Source organism: Mustela nivalis (assembly GCF_964662115.1).
Source record: "Mustela nivalis genome assembly, chromosome: 6".
Taxonomy (NCBI): Eukaryota; Metazoa; Chordata; class Mammalia; order Carnivora; family Mustelidae; genus Mustela; species Mustela nivalis.
Window position 1 is genome coordinate 85,867,289 of NC_139025.1, and position 24,858 is coordinate 85,892,146.

The following is a 24,858-nucleotide window of genomic DNA, read 5'->3' on the forward strand; positions in this document are numbered from 1 at the left end:
CTTTTTTTTTTTTGTTTTTTTAAAGATTTTTATTTATTTATTTGACAGAGAGAAATCACAAGTAGATGGAGAGGCAGGCAGAGAGAGAGAGAGGGAAGCAGGCTCCCTGCTGAGCAGAGAGCCCGATGCGGGACTCGATCCCAGGACCCTGAAATCATGACCCAAGCCGAAGGCAGCGGCTTAACCCACTGAGCCACCCAGGCGCCCCCCTAATGACTGCTTTCTAATTGTAGAGTTAGAATGTATCATACAAGGAAGTTGATTCCTTCATTTGTTCATTCATGCGGTTTTCACTTTCATTTCCTCCAAATCTTTGCTGGAATATTACGTCCTCAATGTGGCCTACCCCAATAACTCTAAACACTTGCTCTTCCTGTACCCGCTATTGTCATGGTCATGCTCCGTTTTCACCTATTATTTAGCACCTTTTTTTTCTTTTAAGATTTTGTTTTACTTCTTTGTCAGAGAGAACAAGTAGGGGAGCAGCAGACAGAGGCAAAAGCAGGCTCCCTACTGAGCAAGGAGCCCCATGTGGGACTTGATCCCAGGACCCTGGTTCCTGACCTAAGCTAAAGGCAGATGCTTAACTGACTGCACCACCCAGGTGTCCCAGCTTAGCAACTTTTAACACAATATGTGCTTTTCTTATGTACTATGAATGTTCTTTTTTTTTTTTTTTTTTAAGATTATTTATTTATTTGACAGAGAGAGAGAGGTAGGGAGAGAGAGAGAGGGAGTACAAGCAGGGGTAGAGTGAAAGGGAGAAGCAGGCTCCCCACTGAGCAGGGAGCCCTATATGGGGCTCGATCCCAGGATCCTGGGATCATGACCTGAGCTGAAGGCAGACACTTAACTGACTGAGCCACCTACGTGCCCCCTGTATGTTCTTTATTGTACATCTCCCTCCCCAGGAATGTAAGCTCCATTTTGTTTACTGAATCACTAATGTATGCAAGAATCTAGAACAGTGCTGGGTGCATAGTAGACCCTCTATAAATATAATATTTGTTGTAAGAATAAATGACGTAAGCTTCTGCCATGTATAAAACACACAGGGGCTAAGCATGTTGGATCTCCAAAGATGAATCTGCTGTGAGTCCTACCCTCAAAGGGCCCACAGTCTAGCCTCAGATTTGGGACATGGAATTTTTTTAAAAAGATTTTATTTATTCGTGCCCACCCAGGGACGCCAAAAAAAAAAAAAAAAAAAAAAGATTTTATTTATTCATTTGACAGAGAGAGAAAGATCACAAGCAGGCAGAGGCAGGCAGAGAGAGGGGTAAGTAGGCTCTCTGCTCAGCAGGGGCTCCATCCCAGGACCCTTGGATCATGACCTGAGCCGAAGGCAGGGGCTTTAACCCACTGAGCCACCCAGGCGCCCCAGGACATGGAATCATTAACCACAATACAAGAAAGAAACTGCAGCACAGAAAAAGAGCCGTGAAGTTAGAGGAGGAGGAAGAGAAAGCTTTCAGTCATGGAAGAGCCTTGGGAAGGCATGAGCACAGCAGTTGGAGAGACTGCAATTGAATACTGAATTCTAGTGAATGAGGTCGGCTTGTTATAAGCTCCTTACCCATAAATGGGGAGTAAAAAGATTTATCTTAGTGTGATGGTGAGGGTCAAATAAGATAACCCCTGTACGGAGCCTGTGGTGGCTAGCACCTGGTGTCGTTCATGATGATCTAGGATCAATCCCCTGCTTCCTCTGGAGTGTCCCTCAATGGGAGAGCATAAACAATGACCTATAATGGAATTTTATAAGTCATTTAAATAATAGTGAGCAGAACTGTGTAACAGCACAAACAGTTGGTGACTGACACCAAGTGAAAAAAGACAGACTTCAAAACTGTCCATGATTACAACTGGGTAAAAATAATTCAAAATCTACACATAATCCATTCTTGGGCTTGGCGGGTGGGAATGAGAATTAACTTACCTAAATCTGCTCCTTTGATCTTTATAATTCCACTTTTTTGTCACCATTTAACTTTTTTTTTTTTTTTTTAGATTTTTATTTATTTGTTATATATATAGAGAGAGATATAGAGCGCAAGCACAGGCAGACAGAATGGCAGGCTAGAGGCAGAGGGAGAAGCAGGCTCCCTGCCGAGCAAGGAGCCCGATGTGGGACTCGATCCCAGGACGCTGGGATCATGACCTGAGCCGAAGGCAGCTGCTTAACCAACTGAGCCACCCAGGCGTCCCACCATTTAACTTTTTAAAAAAATATTTTATTTATATAACAGAGAGAGAGAGCACACAAGCAGGGAGAGCAGCAGGCCAAGGGAGAAGCCAGCTTCCTTCTGAGCAGGGAGCCCAATGTGGGACTTGATCCCAGGACCCTGGATCACGACCTGAGCTGAAGGCAGACACCTAGCCAACTGAGCCACCCACGTGTTCCTGTCACCATTTAATTTTGATACCATTTCAAACTTACAGAAAAGTTGCATGATATGAGGAATTTCCAAAACCTTTTGTCCTGATTCACCAATTATTTGCATTTGCATGTGTGCTTTCTCTCCCTCTGCATATATGTGTGTATATGTGCATTTCTGAAGAATTAAGTCATTCTGGAGCACCTGGTTGGCTCAGTTGGTTAAGTATCTCATCTACCTTCAGCTCAGGTCATGATCCCAGGGTCCTGGGATCGAGCCCAAGATCAGCCTCTCTGCTCAGGGGGGAGCCAGCTTCTCCCTCTTCCTCTGCCTGCCACTCCCCCTGCTTGTGCTCTCTCTGCCAAATAAAGGAATAAAATAAAATCTAAAAAAAAAAAAAGAATACAGTCATTCTTTCACCTAATCACAGAATAGATTTCCTACTGTTTTTCAAATAAAAAGGCTGAGAGATGTTACCTTCCTGAGATCCTGGACCACACTCTCACTAGCTTAGGACATAAGACTCTTCTCTGAGATCTTTGGGCCTCTCACATCTGAAAACCTCAGCAAACTCTTGGGTCCATCATGCTGCCAGTGGGCAGAGCCCCCTTCCAGGCAAAGGGTGTGGTGTGTTGTGCCCCCCACTCCAGGTTGTGTTGGGGAGGGGCTGAGATGGCACCACCTAGATGGAACCTCCTGTTTGGGGACTAAAATCCTGAAGGTGTAGGGCCCCAGGGTTTTGAGGATGCCGGAAGCGTGACCACTAGAGCTGAGCTTCCCCGGAAAACAAATGGGCTCTCAAGGGAAAGACACTTAGCTGGCCTGCTGGCTCCCCACTTGGGGCCTGCTGAAAATATTTCTTCAAACCCCTGAGAACTGAGGACCAGTCTACAAGTGCTGGAGCCAGAAGTAGTTCAACAAGTCTGTCCTTGGAATTCCTAGGCTTAAAGCCATGGTAATACAAGGAGTGCTAAGGGGCTGCTTTGTTTGGCGGAATGAATTCTCTGCTGAGGGCCTGGGGCAGGGACTGGAGCAGCGGCCTCAGTGCTGGGAGGATGGAAAGGGTTTCTCATTAGCTCGTGGACAGGGTCTGCACGCCTCGGCAGTTCATAAACTCCGCCGCTGTCACCAGGCTAGCAGTCCTCTCCACTCCTCTTGGTCCTTCTGAGTTACCCGACCCAGGGGTTCCTCTTTCATGCCCAAGGGCAAGTGCAGGTGGAACAGATGGCACACGTGAAGGTTCCTTCCTTCAGCACCATTCCAGACCTCACAACTGGTCTGGTTCTGGCCTGGAGACCCAGGTCTGTACCCAAGCCCCGGGTTACCAGTGGCCTCGACCTTGCTGTTCTCTCCTTCACCGTCAGGTGTCTCTTCCTCCCTAGCTCTGTTACTTGTGACCTCTGTGATTTGGAGGAATTTGCCTCTAGGTGGGTCCCCTCATCTGTAAACAAGATAATGACATTGTCTTAGAGACTGTGGGTATAGAAGAACACAACTAATCAGAGCGAGTGTTAGCAATAGCTGGAGCTCACCCATGGGAACAGCTAGAACTTGAACTCTCTTTAATTTGTTCCCTAGAAGTGCCCTGTGCTGAGGGTGGTAAGCTGCTTAGTCAGTATCAATGGCTGAGGCTGATTCCTATTGAAAAATTTATTGCCCAGGGTGCCTGGGTGGCTCAGTCAGTTAGGCATCTGCTTTCTGCTCAGGTCATGATCTCAGGGTCTTGGGATCAAGCCCCATGTGGGGCTCTCTGCTCAGCGGGGGGCCGGCTTCTCCTTTTCCCTCTGCCTGCCACTGCCTACTTGCGCTCTCTTTCTCCGTCAAACCAATAAATACAACCTTAATTTTTTTTTTTTTTTTTTTTATAAAAGGCTATTGACCATTCTCACCTATCAGTTTGATAATATGACCTACAGACCACAGGGAGCACAGTCCTCTCACACACTAGTGGTAGGAGAAAAAATGAAAGCAAACTTGTTGTCTGGGAACAATAGTGAGAAATATTCAGCACATTCTCTTTAATTAAGCAGTTCTCGTCGGAGTCCATCAGAAATATTCACAAATGTGCACAAGGTCATATGACAAAAGTGCTCATTGTAACACTATTTATAATAGAGATGTATATTGATGCAATCTGAATATCTAAAATTAGGGAACTAGAAATTGTGGAGTTATGATGCAGCTGTGCTTGGGGTACCGTGCAGCTGTAAAAATAATGACAGATCCCAAAGCAATCTACAGATTCAACGCAGTCCCTGTCAAAATTTCAATGGCATTTTTCATGGAAATAGAAAAATCCTGAAATTTGTAGGAACCACAGAAGACCCCAAATAGCCAAAGAAATCTTGAGAAAGAAGAACCGAGGTGGAAGAATCATACTCCCTGATTTTAAACTACATTACAAAGTGATAGTAATCAAAACAGTCTGGTATTGACATAAAAACAGACCCATAGATTAGTGTAACGGGAATAGAGAGTCCACAGATAAACCCATGCACATACAGGCAATTAGTTTATGACAAAAGGAAGCAAGAATATGTAATGGGGAAAGCACAGTCTTTTCAATAAATGGTGTTGGGAATAAATGGTGCAGAGGAATGAACCTGGACCACTTTCTTACACTATACACAAAAATCAACTCAAAATAGATGAAAGACTTTATTTTATTTTATTTTTTTTTTAAAGATTTTATTTATTTATTTGACAGACAGAGATCACAGGCAGGCAGAGAAGCAGGCAGAGAGAGAGGAGGAAGCAGGCTCCCTGCGGAGCAGAGAGCCTGATGCGGGGCTCGATCCCAGGACCCTGGGATCACGACCCGAGCCGAAGGCAGAGGCTTTAACCCACTGAGCCACCCAGGCGCCCCAGATGAAAGACTTTAACATAAGATCTAAAATCATACAACTCCTGGAAGAAAACATAGGCAGTAAGCTCTTTGACATCAGTCTTGGCGATGATTTTTTGAATATGACACTGAATGCAAAAGCAACAACAGCAAAAATAGACAAGAGGGACTACATCAAACTAAAAGGCTTCTGCAGAGCAGAGGAAACCATCCACAAAATGAAAAGGCAACCTACAGAATGGGAGAAAATATTTGCAAATCATATATCTGATAAGGGGTTAATACCCAAAATAGAGAAAGAAATACAACTTACTAGCAAATAATAAACAATCTGATCATAAAATCAGCAGAGGAACTGAATCAACATTTTTCCAAAACAGACATACAAATGTCCAACAGGTACATGAAAAGTGAGCCCCCAACAGGTGCTTGCTATCACTAATCATCAGGGAAATGCAAATCAAAACCACAGTAAGATATCTTACACCTGTTAGAATGGCTGTCATTCAAAAGACAAGAGATAACAAGTGTGGGAGAGGATGTAGAGCAAAGGGAGCCCTCTTGCACTGTTGCGGGGAATGCAAATTGGTGCAGCCACTATGAAAAACAGGACGGAGTTTCCTCAAAAAATTAAAAATAGAACTGCCATATGACCCAACAATTCCATTTCTGGGTATTTATATATCCAGAGGAAACAGAATCACTATCTCCAAAACTTATCTGCACCATCTATACCCCCATTTTCCTTTTTTTTTTTTTTTTTTTAAGATTTTTAAATTTATTTGTCAGAGAGAGAGAGGGAGAGAGAGCGAGCACAGGCAGACAGAATGTCAGGCAGAGACAGAGGGAGAAGGAGCCCGATGTGGGACTCGATCCCAGGATGCTGGGATCATGACCTGAGCGGACTCGATCCCAGGATGCTGGGATCATGACCTGAGCTGAAGGCAGCTGTTTAACCAACTGAGCCACCCAGGCATCCCCCATTTTCCTTTTTTTAAAAAGATTTATTTAGGGGGGCCCGGGTGGCTCAGTTGTTGGGCATCTGCCTTTGTCTCAGGTCATGATCCCAAAGTCCTGGGACTGAGACCCACGTCAGGCTGCCTGCACTGAAGGGAAGCCTTCTTCTCCCCCTCCCATTCCCCCTGCTTGTATTCCCTCTCTCGCTCTCTGTCAAATAAATAAATAAATAAGTCTTTTAAAAAATAAAGATTTATTTATTTATGAGAGAGAGAGAGACAGAGTGAGTGAGTGTGGCGGGGAGGGCCAGAGTGGGAGAGAGACTGAAGCAGACTCCCCTTTGAGAGCGGACCCTGACTTGGGGTTTGAGCCAAAATTAAGTCAGACACTTAACTGACTGAGTCACCCAAGCACCCCCACACCACCATTTTCATTGCAATGTTATTTATAATAGCCAAGACAAAGAAACAACCTAAATGTCCATCAACACGTGAACGGATAAAAAATGGTGATATTTATCTATACAGTGGAATATTATTCAGCCACAAAAAAGAAGGAAATCTTGTCATTTGCAACAACATGGATGGACCTTGAAGATACTACGCTAAGCAAAATAAGCCAGAAAGGAAGACAAAAACTGGATCATCTCACTTATATATGGGATCTAAAATAACAAACTCACAGAAATAGAAAACAGATTGGTGGTTGCCAGAGCCAGTGGGTAGGGAGTGAGGGAAATGGGACAAGGGGCGTCAGAAGGTACAAACATCCAGTTATAACGTAAATAAGTTCTGGGAACGTAAGGTACAGCATGGCGACTACAGTTAACAATACTGTGTTATTTATCTGAAAGTTGTTCAGAGAAGAAATCTTTAAAAGTTCTCATCACACACATAAAAAAGTTGTAACAATGTGAAGTGATGGGTGTTAACTAAACATGGTAATCATTTCACAATATATATATCTATATCAAATCATTACATTGTATACTTTAAACATAATACCATGTTATATATCAATAAAACTGGAAAAAATAGAATTCTAATCTGGCTCCTGCTTATAATCCCACAATGACTTCCCTGACTCTTTGCATGACCTCCAATGTCCTAGGTGCTCAGGGCCTATCTTCTTCAGCCCTGTCTCACCTCCCACATGTTGTCTCTCAAGCCCAACAAATTCCTTTTAGTATCAGCTATCACAAACATGTAGATCAAAAATAATTGTACCAATCTAATACTTTTTACAGATCCACCGTAGAAAGTAAAACTGAAAAATGTTTTAACCCATTGGGGAGGAAGATTCTATGTCTTAAATTCATAACCCTGCTTTTGCCTACTTCCCTAGACTTAGGAAATCTGTTCATTGCATCCCACCCAATAATGGTGTTAGAAATAGTTGGAGGTACTGTGATCAATTCCATATTTATCAGAGCAGAAAATGCATTAAAGTGCTAACCGTGCTAAAGTTTTACAATGATGGAAAAAATAATGACAGATCATTATGTATTGACATGGAAAGATTTTATGCTTTTAAGCAAAAAACTACAAATTGCCGAATTATTTTTCAGTGATCTCAAAGTGCCCAGCATAGAGTAGGTCATCAAAGAATACTTACTGAATTGAAAGAATATGACCCCAGTCTGTTTAAAAGAAAAAAATATTACGACCTAACACACACTCAGAAATAAGTCCTTATATTTCCATCTGCCTAAAAAACGTTGTTCTAGGGGCACCTGGGTGGCTCAGTGGGTTAAAGCCTCTGCCTTCGGCTCAGGTCATGATCCCAGGGTGCTGGGATCAAGCCCCGCATCGGGCTCTCTGCTTAGCAGGGAGCCTGCTTCTCTTCCTCTCTCTCTGCCTGCCTCTCTGCCTACTTATGATCTCTGTCTGTCAAATAAATAAATAAAATCTTAAAAAAAAAAAAAAAAGTTGTTCTAAGGACAGGGCCACTGTCAACGGTGTTTATCCCTTGGTCTGAGAAGCTTTAACTTTCCTCGGCTCTGGTCTACACAGCCCCCCAGATGGGAGGGGAGGTCGCAGTGGCCAGCCGGGGCATACAAATCACACAGCTCACGGGAATCGTTGCTGGAATCTTCCGTTCTGCTCTCTCGGTGGGAAAGAACAGGGAAGCCCAGCCACTCCCAACCACTGCTCAAAGTAACTTCAGGTGAAAAAAGCTCAGGACAAGACAATTATTTAGGATGCTGTTTTATTTATACCTAAGGAGAGACACCAGAGTATGAACCCCCAGGAGCCTGGGTCTTGGGTGGGCCAGACATTGTGGGTGGGTGGCTTTTAAGGTTTGGCGAACATATGCCCTAAGCAGGGGTCATGCTCCAGTAGCTGAATCTGGGTCTCAGGTCTCTATGCTCAAAGTTCAGGGAGAGACAAGGAGTCAGGCAGGTCAGCCTGGACGACCATGTGAAATCCCAGTGGCACTAGGGTGAGGTCAGAGGAACATTTGGGTGTAGGTTAGAGGTCACTGGAGAGCAGGAGGGTTGGTTACAGGGGCCTGAACAGGCGGGGCGGGCCTTTGGTGGTGGCTTTGAAATATTCAGGAGGAATTTGTCTAAATTTGGAGACATAAGGGAGTTGAGACTTGTAGAAGAAGGGTCACAGTTCATTTCCTATCTGCAAGGATGATGTTTGTCTTAGTCTGCTCAGGCTGCTTTCACAAATTACAACAGGCTGGGCAGCTTAAACAACAGGTATCTCTCCTAGGTTTGGAGGCTGGGCAGTCTAAGATCAGGTTGTACATATGGCTGGGGTCTTGGTGAGGGTCCTAGTCCTGCCTTGTGAGTAGTTACCTTCTTGCTGTGTCCTCACCTGGTGGTGGTGGCTAGGGGAAGGTGAGCACATTCTGGTCTCTCTGTCTTCTCACAAAGACATGAATTTGACCATGAGGGTCCTCATCTTCATGACCTCATCCCAGCCCAATTGCCAGGCCAAGGCCCCACCTCCAAATACCATCCCATCATGGGATTAGGGCTTCCATACATGAATTTGAAGGGGCACACAAACAGCCAGTCCACAAGAAGGGTTGTGTGAGTGCAGGGCAGCTGTCCTGCCTGCTTACAAACTCCAGGCCAAAGCAAAAAGCATGCTGGGGCCACAGGTAAGGGTGAAGAGATAGAGGTCAACTCCAATTCCATCCGAGCACTCAGAGGCAAGGCAGAGCCTAAGGGTTTCCCTACCATGCTCCATGGGATCAAGGCCCTTCAGAAGGTGAGGCCTAGAGGTAACCATTAGCAAGGCAAGACCTTGGCGGGGGACAGCCAAAGGGACCTCTCAGGACTTTAGGTCAGGATTGTAAGGGGGCTGGAAATCTGGAAGCCTGGGGGGGGGGTAGATCTCAGACTTAATAAGCCAAGACTTAACTTGTAAAGCCCATCAAAACTCTACTTGCGGGCACCTGGGTGGCTCAGTTGGTTAAGCAGCTGCCTTCGGCTCAGGTCATGATCCCAGCGTCCTGGGATTGAGTCCCACATGGGGCTCCTTGCTCGGCAGGGAGCCTGCTTCTCCCTCTGCCTCTGCCTGCCATTCTGCCTGCCTGTGCTCGCTCTCTCTCCCTCTCTCTCTCTGATAAATAAATAAAATCTTTTAAAAAAAATTAAAGAAAAACCTCTACTTGCACATATGTTATCGCATTAGATTCTTAGAACAATACAGACAGAGCCATTTACTAATTTATTGATTATAAATCCTTATGGTCTTTTTAAGTTTTTAATGAAAACCCATTTCTTTTTTTTTTTTTTTTTAAAGATTATTTATTTATTTATTTGATAGAGAGAGATCACAAGTAGGCAGAAGGCAGGCAGATAGAGAAAGAGGAGGAAGCAGGCTCTCCGCTGAGCAGAGAGCCCAACTCAGGACTCCATCCCAGAACCCTGAGATCATGACCTGAGCTGAAGGCAGAGGCTTTAATCCACTGAGCCACCCAGGCGCCCCAAGTGTGGACTTATTTTTTAATCAACTTTATTGAGGTATGATGTACATATACCAAAATGTACTCATTTTAAGTATATTAATTTAAAGGTACATCAGGTACATTAAAAGCAGTTTGATGAATATTTCCAAAGGTATACACACATACAACAACTACTCCAGTGAAGAAGGATGGAATGTCTCCATCACCTCAGAAAGTTCCCCCAAACCTTTTTGCAGTTGGTCCTCCCTCCCCCTTTGTCCCCAGGAAACTACTGACCTGCTGTAATGGTAGCTTAGTTGTGACTGTTCCAGAATTTCATATAAATGAATTCATCCATTATGTACTCTTTTGTGTCTGGCTTCTTCATTTGGCATACAGTTTTTTTTTTTAAGATTTTTTTATTTATTAATTTGACAGAGAGAAATCACAAGTAGATGGAGAGGCAGGCAGAGAGAGAGAGAGAGAGGGAAGCAGGCTCCCCGCTGAGCAGAGAGCCGGATGCGGGACTCCATCCCAGGACCCTGAGATCACGACCCGAGCTGAAGGCAGCGGCTTAACCCACCAAGCCACCCAGGTGCCCTGGCATACAGTTTTTAAGATTCATGCATATTGTGTGTATCAGTAATTTGTTCCCTTAAATTATTTTTTAAAAGATTTTATTTATTTATTTGACAGGCAGAGATCACAAGGAGGCAGAGAGGCAGGCAGAGGGGAGGAGGAAGCAGGCTCCCTGCTGAGCAGAGAGCCAGATGCGGCTCAATCCCAGGACCCTGGGATAATGATCTGAGCTAAAGGCAGAGGCTTTAACCCACTGAGCCACCAAGGCACCCCTGTTTCTTTAAATTATTGACTTATCTTTAATTTGTATTGACTGTGTTGCAATTTATTTACCTATTCTCCAGTCAATGGATATTGTGTTGTTTCTGATTTTTTTTTAAGATTCTATTTATTTATTTGACAGAGAGACAGTGAGAGAAGGAACACAAGCAGGGGGAGTGGGAGAGGGAGAAGTAGGCATCCTGCTAAGTGGGAGCCTGACGTGGGGCTTGATCCCAGGACCCTGGGATCAAGACCTAAGCCGAAGGCAGATGTTTAATGACTGAGTCACCCAGGTGCCCCTGGGTTGTTTCTGATTTTTGCTTATTACAAATAAAACTGCTATAAACATTCAAGCACAAATCTTTCTGTGGATATACATTTTCCTTTTTCTTGGGTAAATAGCACAGAGTGGAATTTCTGTTATGTTATGTATGCTGACTTTATAAAGAACTACAGATCTGGGGAGGCTGGCTGGCTCAGTCGGAGGAACACGAGATTCTTGATCTCCAAATTGTGAGTTCGAGCCCCCTGCTGAGTGTAGAGATTACTTAAAATCTTTTTTTAAAAATTTTTAAAAGATTTTATTTACTTGAAAGAGAAAGCAAAGAGAGAGAGGGAGAGAAAGAGCACAAGCAGGGGAAAGGGGCAGAGGAAGAGGGAGAAGCAGATTCCTTGCTGACAGGAAACCTGACATGGGACTAGATTCCACAAGCCCAGGACCTTGACCTGAGCTGAAGGCAGACATTTAACTAACTGAGCCACCTAGGCACCCCTACTTAAAATCTTTTTAGGAAGGAAGGCAGGCAGGCAGGCTAATCTATTTTCCAAAGCAGTTGTGCCATTTAATACTACTACCAGCAGTGAAAGAGAGTTTATTTGCTTCATATCTTCACCAGTACCTGTTATTGTCAGTCTTTGAAGTTTTAGCCATGCTGGTGGGTGTGTATCTTATCATGGTCTTTTTTTTTTTTTTAAGATTTTATTTATTTATTTGACAGAGAGAGTGAGAGAGCACAAGCCAGGGGAACAGCAGAGGGAGAGGGAGAAGCAGGCTCCCCATTAAGCAGGAAGACCAATGTGGGGCTCAATCCCAGGACCCCAGGATTACGACCTGAGCTGAAGGCAGATGCTTAACCATCTGAGCCATGCAGGTGCTCCTATCACTGTCTATCATATTAATTTGCATGTTCGCTAATGGCTAATGATATTGGGCATATCTACATTTGTTTACTAGCCATTTTTATTTATCTTCTTTTTTAAAGATTTCATTTATTTCTTTGCAAGAGAGAGCGAAAAATAGAGCTTGCATGAGCCGGGGAGGGGGGGGACAAGGGAGGGGCAGAGGGAAAGGGACATGCAGATTCCCTGCTGAGTGGGGGACCCAACATGGGTGACCCTAAAAGCCTGGGATTATGACCTGAGCTAAAGTCAGATGCTTAACTGACTGAGCCACCCAGGTATCCCTATATATCTTCTTTAATGAAGTATCTGTTCAAATCTTGTCTTTTTTTTTTTTAAGATTTTATTTATTTATCAGAGAGAGAGAAGGGGAGAGAGCAAGCACAGGCAGGCAGAATGGTAGGCAGAGGCAGAGGGAGAAGCAGGCTCCCCGCTGAGCAAGGAGCCTGATGTGGGACTCGATCCCAGGACGCTGGGATCATGACCTGAGCTGAAGGCAGCTGCTTAACCAACTGAGCCACCCAGGTGTCCCTTGTCTTTTTTTTTTTTTTAATTTTTATTTATTTATCAGAGAGAGAAGGTGTGCACACACAAGCAAGCAAGCAGAGTGGCAGGCAGAGGCAGAGAGAGAAGCAGGCTCCCCGCTGAGCAAGTAGCCTGATGTGGGACTCAATCCCAGGACCCTGGGATCAGGACCTGAGCTGAAGGCAGCGGCTTAACCCACTGAGCCACCCAGGCATCCCCTTTTGTCTATTTTTTAAAAAGATTTTATTTATTTATTTGACAGAGATCACAAGTAGGTGGAGAGGCAGGCAGAGAGAAAGGGGGAAGCAGGCTCCCCGCTGAGGCCAGGACTCTGAGATCATGACCCAAACCGAAGGCGAGGCTTAACCCACTGAGCCACCCAGGTGGCCTCTTTTGTCTATTTGTATACTATATTTTAAAAAATTCATCCAGTAATTTTTTACTGAAGTGATTGAGGTAATCATGGTTGTTTCCTTTTTTTACAAGCAAGGAAAGTAAGTTCCGAGGAGAAGCCTTACCCAAGCTTTCTTAAAGAAGAAAACCAGCATTTGTGGTAGCAATCCCAAGTTCTTCTTCCCAACTGTTCTGCACAGGGAGGGTCTGATATCCTCAAGCTATGCCAAATGACACCCATATACTTAGGAGGCTTTACTCAAGGTACCTAAATATTTGAAACTGATCTAGAACCAACTGATATTTTAGCTTCCTGCCTAGTAAAAATAAAATAAAAAATCAGACATTCACTTAATTAATAGAAGACACCCTATGTTCATGGATGAAAAGACTTAATGTGGTTAAGATGCCAATGCTCCTCAAATCAATCTATAGATTCAACATAACCAACATCAAAATCCCAGCTGAATTTTTTTAATAGAAATTGAAAGGCTGATTCTGAGATTCATATGGAAATTCTGGGGTCCCAGTGTTGCCAAAACAATCTTGAAAAATAACAAAGTTGGAGGACTCATGCTTTATGATTTCAAAACCTACTATAAAATTCATAGTAATCAAGACAGAGTGGTGCTGGTGTAAGGATAGACATCGAGTAATAGATAGAATTAAGAATCCAGAAGTAGGGGCACCTGGGTAGCTCAGTGGGTTAAAGCCTCTGCCTTCGGCTCAGGTCATGATCCCAGGATCTTGGGATTGAGCCCCTCATCAGGCTCTCTGCTCAGCAGGGAGCCTGCTTCCCCCCCACCCCTTCCTGCCTCTCTGCCTACTTGTGTTCTCTGTCAAATAAATAAATAAAATCTTAAAAAAAAAAAAAAGAATCCAGAAGTAAACCTTTACATTTATAATCAGTTGATTTTCAGCAAGGGTGCCAACTCACTAAGGAAAGAACAACCTTTTCAACAAATGTCACTGGGACAACTGGGTTACAAAGGATGAAGTGGACTCCCACCTCACACCTTAAACACTATATATTTCTTGTAAGAAATACAGGAAGAAATCTCTGACCTTGTTGTGGACAAAACACAGAAGAACAGAAGAACAGAAGAACACAGAAGATAAACTGAACTTCATCAAAATTAAAAACTTTTGCACTTTGGGATCCCGGAGTCCTGCATTGGAGCCCTGCATTGGGCTCCCTGCTCAGTGGGGAGTCTGCTTCTCCAGCTCCTTCTATTGCTCTACTCCGTCTCTCTGTTAAATAAATAAATAAAATCTTAAAAAAAAAAAAAAAGCCTAATACTTAAAAAAAGAAAAACAGCACTATCAGGAAAGTAAAAAGACAGTCTAGAGAATGAGATAAAATCATTGTATATCAGAAGTCTGATAAGTGGCTTGTAACTAATATATATAAAGAACTCTTACATTCCAGTATTAAAATGACAAATAATCCAACTAAAAAATAAGCTAAGGATCTGAACAGGCGTTTCACCAAAGATATGCAAATGGACCCTAGCCATCACAGAAATGCAAATCAAACCACAATGAAATACCACTTCACCCTAGTAGAATGACTATGACCAAAAAGACAGATAACAACAAGTGCTTGGCTTAATAGCCAAAAGGTGTAAACAACCCAAATATTCATCAATTAACAGTCAAGTAAAATTTCATACTATGGAATATTATGTGGCAATAAAAAGGACTTAATTACTGGTTATGTGACTACATGGATGAATCTTTTTTTTTTTTTTTAAAGGACTTTATTTATTTATTTGACAGACAGAGAGAGAGAGCACAAGTAAGGGAAGCAGCAAAGGGAGAGGGAGAAGTAGACTCCCCATTGAGTAAGGAGCCTGATGCAGGGATTGATCCCAGGACCCAGAGATCATGACCTGAGCCAAAGGCAGATACTTAACTGACTGAGCCACCCAGGTGCCCCAACATGGATGAATCTTGAAAACATAATGTCAAGTCAGTCACTAAAGAACATATGTTATATGATTCCATTTATATGAAATGTCTGGAGCAGGTAAAATTATAGAGACAGCAGATTAGCGCTTGCTGAGATCTTGGGGAGGGAATGTGGGGGAAATGGGGACTGGGTGCTAATGGAGACAGCAGTATAATGAGTGCTAAAATTGATTGTGATGGTTGCAGAACTCCGTGAAGGTACTAAAAACATTCATTTTTATACTTTAAGCCACTAGATAAATTATAAAAAAACATTGTGCAAATGTCCACTTTTATAAATTATTAGACACTTTCTTAATTGGGAAGCAATTTTATAAATACAGCTACATTACTGTTTTGTAGATAAAGCACTTTTTTTTTTAGAAGCCCACAGAGCATAACACAAAAGGATACCATTATTCAATACACTTCATATTGGTTAAGTTATTTGCTGAAATTATATCTCTATGGTGCATTGATCCTGCTTCAAAGGAAGGTATAGCAAGAATTTCCAATATGATGATGAACAATGTGTGGACTGAAAAGCAGAAGAAAATACCGATAGAATTGGATATGAAGTAAATATTATGTTTTCTTCAACGTTCTATCCATATTGTTTTGAAATAAAAGAACATGTTCTAAATATTAACACACACTCACACGAACAAGAAAAGTGACACAATCCGTAAAACATGCAGAATACATCCTTAACACATTCTCGATCTCTCTTTCTCTCTCTCTCTCTCTCTCTCTCAATCTGGCGGCTCTGCCACATCCAGAAACAACTAGACAACTGTTTGCGGTGGAAGGCTTCTCCGCCCAGTATCCCCAAGGAAAGGAACGTTTCCCACCTGCCATCTTCAGGGCTGGCACTGTTTGCACACCTAACCTAGGTTCAGAGAGGGTAGGAGCCCCTGTATACACCAGGATGTCCCCCCCCCCCCCCCAGGGAGTGCTTCTGTGTTTTCATGGTAAGAGGGGAATGGAGGTGGGGGGTGGCAGAAGACACTTTGTGGGCCCCCCTTTCCCAGGACCCCTCAGCGAGCAGCACTGCCACCTTGTGGCCGGGGACGGTACCACATCTGGTTGAGGCCCTGAGGACCCCCAGTAGGGCTCGGTCATACTAGGCAGAAGAAAACATTCCGGTAATTCAGTAACGTTCTTTCAAACATCATTTTTATTGTCCTTTCTTAATATAGAAGTAACTCATGCTCGCTCAATACATTTTAGAAAGTTGAAATAAGAGAAAATAAAAACTGTCAGCCCAACCAGTAAAGATAACAAAGGTTGGGCACTTGGATGTATATTTTCCTAGTCTTTTTTTTTTTTTTTTTTTAAACAAAAGTAGGATTAGACAGTACATACTATTTTTTCCATAAGCTAATATACTGTGCCAGTATCCTTCCACTTGTTAAACATTGTTCTGCAATTTTTTTTTTAATTAAGGAAAAATAATGGGCTCCTATACACAAGTCATCCAGCCTCAACAATTGTCAGCACCTGGTTGATCTCACAACATTTTCAATGCCCATGCCATATTCCTTTCTTTAGGTGGTTGGGCCATAGTTTATTTAACCAGCAATAAAGAGTTGCGCATTTAAATTATATGTAATTTCTTCACTAACGTATTGTTACACTGGGATGAATGAATCTGTTGCTGAATCTTTACAGAAGTGCATGGTTATTTTCTTGGATAAATACTCAAGTTAAAACTGATATGAACTTTGTAGGATGTCTCCTATATTATCCAGATACTTTCCAGTTAGGCTGAATTAGGAGCCTTTTGAAATATAAAAAAAATGGAGAAACTTCTCCACATGTAACAGTGAGGAAAAACTAGTAGAGAAAACTTACAATAATAAAAAAATACTGTAAATTCAGCAACACTTCATTTTTTTTTAAGACTTATTTTGTTTTAGAGAGAAAGAAAGAGCCAGAGCATGCATGAGCGGGGCGAGGGGCAGAGGGAGAGGGAAACAAGCAGACTCCCTACTGGGTGTGGAACCCTTGTAGTGCTCAATCCCAGAAGCCTGAGATCATGACCTGAGCCGAAATCAAGAGTCAGATGGTCAACCCAATGAGCCACCTGGGCACACCATAAATTCAGGAACAGTTTAAAGGGAGTTTTATTTTTATTAATCACAATTACACCTATATATTTTTCCTTCCAATCTTTGATTTTCAAAAATCCAATACCACAGAGAAGTTTAAAAGAATAGTACTATGAGGGTGCCTGGGTGGCTCAGTGGGTTAAAGCCTCTGCCTTCAGCTCAGGTCATGATCTCAGGGTTCTAGGATCAAGTCCCAGATCGAGTCCCGCATCAAGCTCTCTGCTCAGCAGAGAGCTTGCTTCCCCCCCTCCCCCGCCCCCTGCCTGCCTCTCTGCCTACTTGTGATCTCTGTCAAAATAAAAAAAAAATAGTACTATGAGCATCCCTACTCTCTCTCAAACTTTAACAATTTTGAACATTTTGCAACTTTGCTCTTTCTCTCTCTCTCTCTATATATATATGTATGAGTTTCTGCTGAACCTTTTTTTAAGGTTTCACTTATTTATTTTAAAGATTTTATTTATTCATTTGAGGGAGAGAGACAGAGGACGAACTGTGGGTGGAGAGAAAGCATGAGCTGGGGAGAGGCAGAGGGAGAAGCAGAAGCAGAACCTCCTCCCCCTCCCACTGAGCAGGAAGACCTCTGTAAAGTTTTATCCCAGGACCAGGAGGTCACATGATCTGAGCTGAAGGCAGACACTTAACCATCTGAGCCACCCAGGTGCCCCTTTAAGTTTTATTTATTTAAGGGGCACCTGGGTGGCTCAGTTGGTTAAGCGATTGCCTTTGGCTCAGGTCATGATCCTGGAGTCCCCAGATCGAGTCCCACATCAGGCTCCCTGCTCTGCAGGGAGTCAGCTTCTCCCACTGACTTCTCTCCTCTCATGCTCTCTCTTTCTCAAATAAATAAATAAAATCGTTTAAAAAATACTTCTTTAAGTTTTATTTATTTAAGCAATCTCTACACCCAACGCGGGGTCTGAACTCACAACACTGAGATCAAGAGTTGCATGTTCTTCCAACTGAGCCATCCGGTGTCCCTTGCTGAACCTTTTGAAAGTAAACTGCAAACATCATGCCCCTTTACCCTTAAACACATTAGCATACATCTCCTAAAATAAAGGTATTCCCTTACATAACTATAAAACCAACAATAATTCCATAGTATCATCTAATATTAGTCTATATGAAGATTTCCCCAATTGTCCCTAATTACAGTATTTTTTTTAAAAAATCAGGTACGATCCAAGCTCATGAATTGTTGCATTGTTTAATCCAGATTAGTCTCTTCTTTCTTTTTCCAAGACATTGTCCTTTTGAAGATTGCGGGCCAGCTTTCTTTTTTTTTTTAAGGTTTTATTTATTTTTTTATGAGACAAAGAGAGAGAAAGAGCACAAGCAGGTGGAGCAGTAGACAGAGTGCAAGGGAGAAGGAGGCTCCCCACTGAGCAGAGAGCCCAATGTGGGACTTGATCCCACGACCCAGGGACCACGACCTAAGGAAGACACTTAACCAACTGAGCCACCCAGGCGCCCCAGGCCAGCTTTCTTACAGAATGTTCCACATTCTGGATGTAGTGATTACTTCCTCATTGTGTTGTTCAGCCTGTTCCTCTGTCCCCTGTGTTTTCAGTAAATCCGAAGTTAGGTTCAGAGACCTTCTATAAAAGAGGTGTGCCATACTTGATCATATTATTTATTGGTCCTGCTTGTAAACCATTCTTTCCTCTGAGGTACTATATAATAGTACTCAAGTATTTGTTAGATAAAGAATTTGCTTGCATCCTTGTGCAGTGATTTTTAAGAGCCAGTGTATGGATCACTGTTGATTTCTTGTTTTGTTTGTTTTAAATATTTTTAAAAATTTATTTATTTGACAGAGAGAGAGAGACAGACAGAAAAAGAGCATAAGCAGGGGGAGCAGCAGAGGGAGAGGGAGAAGCAGGCTTTCCCCTGAGCAGGAAGCCCGACATAGGGCTTGATCCCAGGACCTGAGCTGAAGGCAGATGCTTAACTGAGCCACGCAGGTGCCCCGATCACTGCCAATTTGAAGATATTGTCAACAGACATGAGCAAACGAGGAAAACAGGGACTATGGAATGAGTTTTCCAAAAAGCCAATTTTATTTCATTTCAAAGACTTGTTAATTCACCTGACAAATTACTTACCAATTCCAAAGGGAAAAATAGTAATTTAACAGTGGAGAAACACAGTCACCACCATTCTCACCAAGTGATCAAAATTAACATTTCTCAAAATAGGACAAACCAATGTCATGTGCCTCTTGATGTGATATACTGAGAAAGGACACATCACTTCTGTGGTATTCTTGGCAAAAATGCACTGCCTGAATAAGATCATGAGGAAACATCAGTCAAACTCCAACTGAGGGATATTCTACATAATAACTGGCCTGTACTTAAAATTTTAAAAAGTCAATGTCATAAAAGACAAAGAAAAACTGAGGAATTGTTCCAGATTGAAGGAGACTAAAAAGACATGACAGCTAAATGCAGTATGTGATCCTAGACAGGATCCTGGACCAGAGAAAACAATAGCTCTTAGGAAGAGGAGGAGGAGAAGGAAGAGAAAGAAGGGGGAGGGGGAGAGGAATGGAGAAGTAGAGAAGAGGGAAGAGGAGGAAAGGAGGGAGCAGGGGAGGAGGAGGAGGGAGCTGCAGCAGCAGGGGGAGGGGGACATTATTGGGACACCTGACAAAATCTGAAGAAGGTACATAGATTCAATAATAGTACTGTATCAAAGATATTAAATTTCCTGATTTTGATAATAGTACTGTAGTATTTCAGGTTAAGAGAAGCCATATGTGGGCGCCTGGGTGGCTCAGTGGGTTAAAGCTTCTACTTTTGGCTCAGGTCATGATCCCAGGGTCCCGAGATGGAGCCCCACATTGGGCTCTCTGCTTAGCAGGGAGCCTGCTTCCTCCTCTCTCTCTGCCTGCCTCTCTGCCTACTTGTAATCTCTGTCAAAAAAAAAAAAAAAAAAAAAGATGCCATATGTGCAACTTACTTTTAAATAGTTTAGGTAATAAATTTATTTGTATAGAGACTACTTTCTCTCTCTGTGTGTGTGTGTGTGTGTGTGTAGAGAGAGAGAGAGACAGAGAGAGAATAAACCAAATACGGCAAAATGTTAGTACTTTGGAAATATGAGGGAAGGGCATATAGGAGTTCATTGTACTATTCCTGCAATATTTTTATGTTTGCAAACATTTCAAAACAAAAGCTTTTTAAAAAGCAAAATCTGTTTGTAATTTATCACTGTCATCCCCATATTATTAGAATTAAATTTCGTTTATAAATGAAATGATGTTGATAGTAGATGGTACTTACTGTCAGTGAGCTTCTTGGCAAAGTCAAAAGTTAGCCAGCCCCTGGTGGGACTCTACTCCAGTCCTTTTTCCCAGTGCAAAAAATCTGGAAATAGGAGAGGCACTGTTTTAGTGTGTTTTCCTGAAAGGATGGATTCCTGTCTTCATCCAGAGGCAGGACAGTGTGTCCTTACTATTAGGCCAAGAACAGCTTTGTGGTGGCCTTATGGGGCATGAAGGACCTGCATCCCCATATCTTCTTGGGCACCCATCTATATAGCATACAACGTGAGCGCCCCTGGAAAGGGGAGTCCCCCCCTCTCTTGGCATGTGACTGGCTGAGGTGTCCTGGGGTGCACCAGAGCTGATCATAGGGATGGAGTTGACATCTCTGTCTCTTTCTGGAGATAGCAATCACAGAGTGAGAAAATCATGGCAAGTGATAAAAGTGGGCTCTTAATTAAGCCCCTGGCTACATGGGGCTTGAGTCTTGATGGCAGGGTTGGGATTTAGATAAGCCAGGGGAAAGGGTGATGATTTTCCTTTCTGGGGGTCCCTTAATACACTCAGTAGGTGCTCAGAAAGTGGCAATATTGTCATCATAAACTCCAGAAAACAGGAGCAGCCAAAACTCTGAAGATTTGACCAGCTCTTGCTTCCTATATCAGTTTTTGGTGGGAATATTTAGCTGACCAAATAGAACCCGGGGTGTGCCAGATGGAAGGATGAGGCAAGCTCCCCTCCTTCTCCGTTATCCCAGGAGAGCCTTGGAGGATGCAGGGTGCACAGAAGCAGGCGAGATTAAGAAATGGAGCTCCATCCCTTTGGGCAGAAAAAGCAGGAACTTGAATCTGCTCTGTGAACCCTAGGAGGGCTGCTGGACAGGGTGAGAAGTTTCTGCCAGGTGTCTGGATTCCACTGACAGCTCTGTGAGCACAAGTGAGGGTACAGGCTGGGGGTGGGACCCAGAGCAGGGGAGAAGCTGGAGTCTCAGTGGGAAGAGGAGCAGGTCAGGCAAACTTCATCAGGCCGGGTCAGGAGAAGCTGCTTCTGTGCTGGACTGGGGCAGTTATTCCAGATTCAAGGCTGGGGGCCTGAGTCAGGGACCATGATGACAGTGGGGAAGGGCAGTGTTTGGAGTCCCTATTAAGGATGGACAGGGGAGACTTGGGGGAATAGGGAGCCAGAAATAGCCACAAAGTCGTGAAGACAGGGAAACAGGGATGAGATGGGGGTGGGGTTGAGCACCAGGCTTACTGCTGAAGGAGCTAAGCGAGCTTCACCTGTGGTGAGGGTCAAGCCTCAGGGGCGGGGCTGAGGAAAGGCCTGGGGGAGACTGGGTCACTGGGGAAGACAGGGTGATGGTGGGGGTGGTAGGGGAGGACAAAGACAGGAGTGCAACCCTAAGTCCCTACAGATGGGCACTCAGTAGGTGTGAGTGTCAGAGGCGGAAGAGTTCAAGTCTAGCCTCAAAACAGGTTCAGGGAACAGAGGGCCAGAGATCTGGTCATGAGAGGTCAGGAACTCCTGACTTCCCCGGGGATGGGGGTGGGCTGCCTGCCTGGCCTTGCCTGCAGAAGGAATTGGCTCTTGTCCACTGCTGCATCACCAGCGGCGGGCACGGAGGCTGCGACGCGGTTTCACATATGCCTGTCCCAATCCAAGCGACCTCAGGAGCGCCGTCTGCGACGTAAAAAGTTCCGTCCCGACCAGGCAAAGCACAGGCCCCGGGGTGGCACATGCTCGCGGCCCGGGGCAGTTACTCCGCCCGCGGCTTCCACGCCTCCCGGCCGGCTGCCGGGGCCACGCGGGCTCCCAGTCTCCGCCTAGTCGGCGGCGGCGGCGGAACCCGCTGCGCGAGATCCGCGCTGCCGCCGTCCGCACGTTCCCGCCAGCTCAGCGCCAGGGGGCGGCGCTGCGAGCGAACCGAGCCGAGACCTTGACCCCGGCCCGGCCCTAGGGGAGTGAGCACCGGGCTCGGGAGCAGCCCCTGCGCGCTCTCTGGCTCGCTCGGTGGGAAGTCCGGCCGGCCGGCGGGCAGCAACCCAGAGTCTCCCGAGCCCAGGGCCTCAGGGAGGACAGCTCGCAGAGCACAGGGGCCCGTCACCGGCTCGGGTTGCGGGACCCGGGGGGCTGGATCCTGGGAGGGCGGGGGCGAGAGTGGCTGCGGGGCGCGACAACTGAGAGGCCTCTAGGTGCTCACTGACCCGCACGAAGCTGAAGTGGAGAGTGGGAGGGAATCATTTGCGCCCCAGAGAGGGAGGTTTTGCTGGTCCCCAGGTGAGGCAAACTAGAGCCCACCCCGGCCACGTCCCTACTCCCCGCGCCCATTGCCGGGCGCAGAGGCTCCGTTGTTGTCATAGAAACACTTGCTCTGGAGCTCGGAGCTCTGACCTCAGCCCACCGCTTTGCAACTCGGCAGGCTCTTCCGCCAGCCGCGTACACACGACGTAAAATGTCTGTCATTTCTTAAGCACGTACCCTGCACTCAGAACTGTGCCCGACACCCGGATAACCCAGGTTGGGGTCCTTGCAGTCGACCTTCCCTCCCTGTGCCACCCCTGAAGCAGGATTTAGCAATTCCTCTCACTTCTCCAAAAAATCCACTTTTTTTTTTTTAAATTTTTATTTTTTGAAGGCTTATAGAGGAAACGAAGAAAAGAGGGGATTTTTATACATACAGCGGGGTGCAGTATTTCATTCCACTAGGCATCTCTTGCCTTATTCGCCCTTTTGGGTATTTATCATCCACGCTTTTTCCAAGAGGCCTCTGAATCTCGCCCGGTCTCAAGCATGCCCTCCCAGACTTTCCTCTGGGCTTTTTAATCTCTCCTCCTTTCCCACGCGGAGAACAGCAGCTGGGGCCTGTCTTCCCGTTACTGCTCTTGAGAAGTCATGCTCAACAAAGACCCTCTCATGAGCAGCGTTCCCCTTCCACAGAGATCAACAGTAGTTTTATTTCTGAAACACGTGGTTTCCTTCATACAATTGCCCTACAAATTCACACAGGATAGGTATTATTCCCATTTTACAGATGAGGAAATGGAGGTTTAGGGAGATTAAGTAACATCCCCAATATCACATGTGATAAGGATTGAACCAGTTTTTAAACCGAGGTGGTCAAGCTCTTTCTCCTGCCCCAAACAGCCTCACAGAGGAGGCAGTTTAAACAGCTACATCTGAAGTGATGTCTTCTGGCACATCTATGAGCATTCATCACAGAACTGTTCTGTGTGTAATGTCCCTTGCCTCATTCTGTGCTTCTTTGGTATTTGGACTCCAAGCACCATTTCTCAGATATAGAAATCATGCTAGAAAGTTAAAATGGATGACTTAGTTACCCATATTTCTGTCATTATTAGCAGATACACTTGTAGCAGAGGTACATAGTCTTGCTTAATCCTCACAACTCACTAAGAGATTAGGGCCTCGGTAAAGCAATTCCTTCTCACCCAATGTGAACTCCTCTATGGAAAATTCTGACATATGGTATTTTAAAATAAAAGTCCCTGTGTTGGGATGCCTGGGTGGCTCAGTGGGCTAAGCTGCTGCCTTTGGTTTGGGTCATGATCTCGGGGTCCTAGGATCGACTCCCGCATTGGGCTCTCTGCTCAGCAGGGAACCTCTTGCCCCTCTCTCTGCCTGCCTCTCTGCCTATTTGTGATCTCTATGTCAAATAAATAAATAAATAAATAAAATCTTTAAAATATATATATAAGTCCTGGTGTCACAGATTTCAGATTAATTATAAATACTACAGAAAACTGCTATATGAAGACTACATGTTCATACTATAAATACAACATAAATATTTACATGATAAGATCTAATGTGTCAGGTGCTGCCCTAAACACTTTACATAGTCACTCATTTGGTTATTACTAACAATCTTATAAGGTACTATTATTTTTTCAATTGTCGTTTCTTTCAAAGATATTTTAAAATTGAAGTTTCATTTATAGAAAATAAAACAAAATTTTAAGTACAATTCGTTGAGTTTTGACAAATGAAGATACTCACATAACCTTGATTTCAATCAAGATACAGACATTTCGGGGTGCCTGGGTGGCTCAGTGGGTTAAGCTGCTGCCTTCAGCTCAGGTCATGATCTCGGGGTCCTGGGATCGAGCCCCGCATCAGGCTCTCTGCTCAGCGGGGAGCCTGCTTCCTTCTCTCTTTCTCTGCCTGCCTCTCTGCCTGCTTGTGATCTCTCTCTGTCAAACAAATAAATAAAATCTTAAAAAAAAAAAAAAAGATACAGACATTTCCATCACTCCAGAAAGTTCCCTCTGCCCTTCTCAGTCCATACCATCCAAAGAAACCATGGTTCTGATTTCTTATACCATAGGCTAGCTTGTTTTTTCCAGACTTTCATATAAATGGAATAGTCTGGCTTTTTTTTTTTTTTTTTTAAGATTTTATGTATTTATTTGGCAGAGAGAGACACAGTGAGAGGGAACACAAGTAGGGGCAGTGGGACAGGGAGGAGTAGGCTTCCCACTGAGC

At 44.2% G+C, this 24,858-nt stretch overlaps 1 long non-coding RNA gene across 4 annotated transcripts in view; it reads right to left on the reverse strand.

The window, feature by feature from the left end:
- LOC309867155 overlaps positions 1-22,687 on the reverse strand; it is a 43,077-nt gene extending 20,390 nt beyond the window's left edge. For all 4 annotated transcript variants that reach the window (XR_014312999.1, XR_014313000.1, XR_014313001.1 and 1 more), the window contains exons 1-2: positions 21,924-22,687; positions 20,375-20,458 (exon numbers count right to left, since the gene is read on the reverse strand). This is a non-coding gene — a long non-coding RNA (uncharacterized lncRNA). The remainder of the gene's footprint in view (positions 1-20,374; positions 20,459-21,923) is intronic.
- Between the last annotated feature and the right edge of the window lie 2,171 nt (positions 22,688-24,858).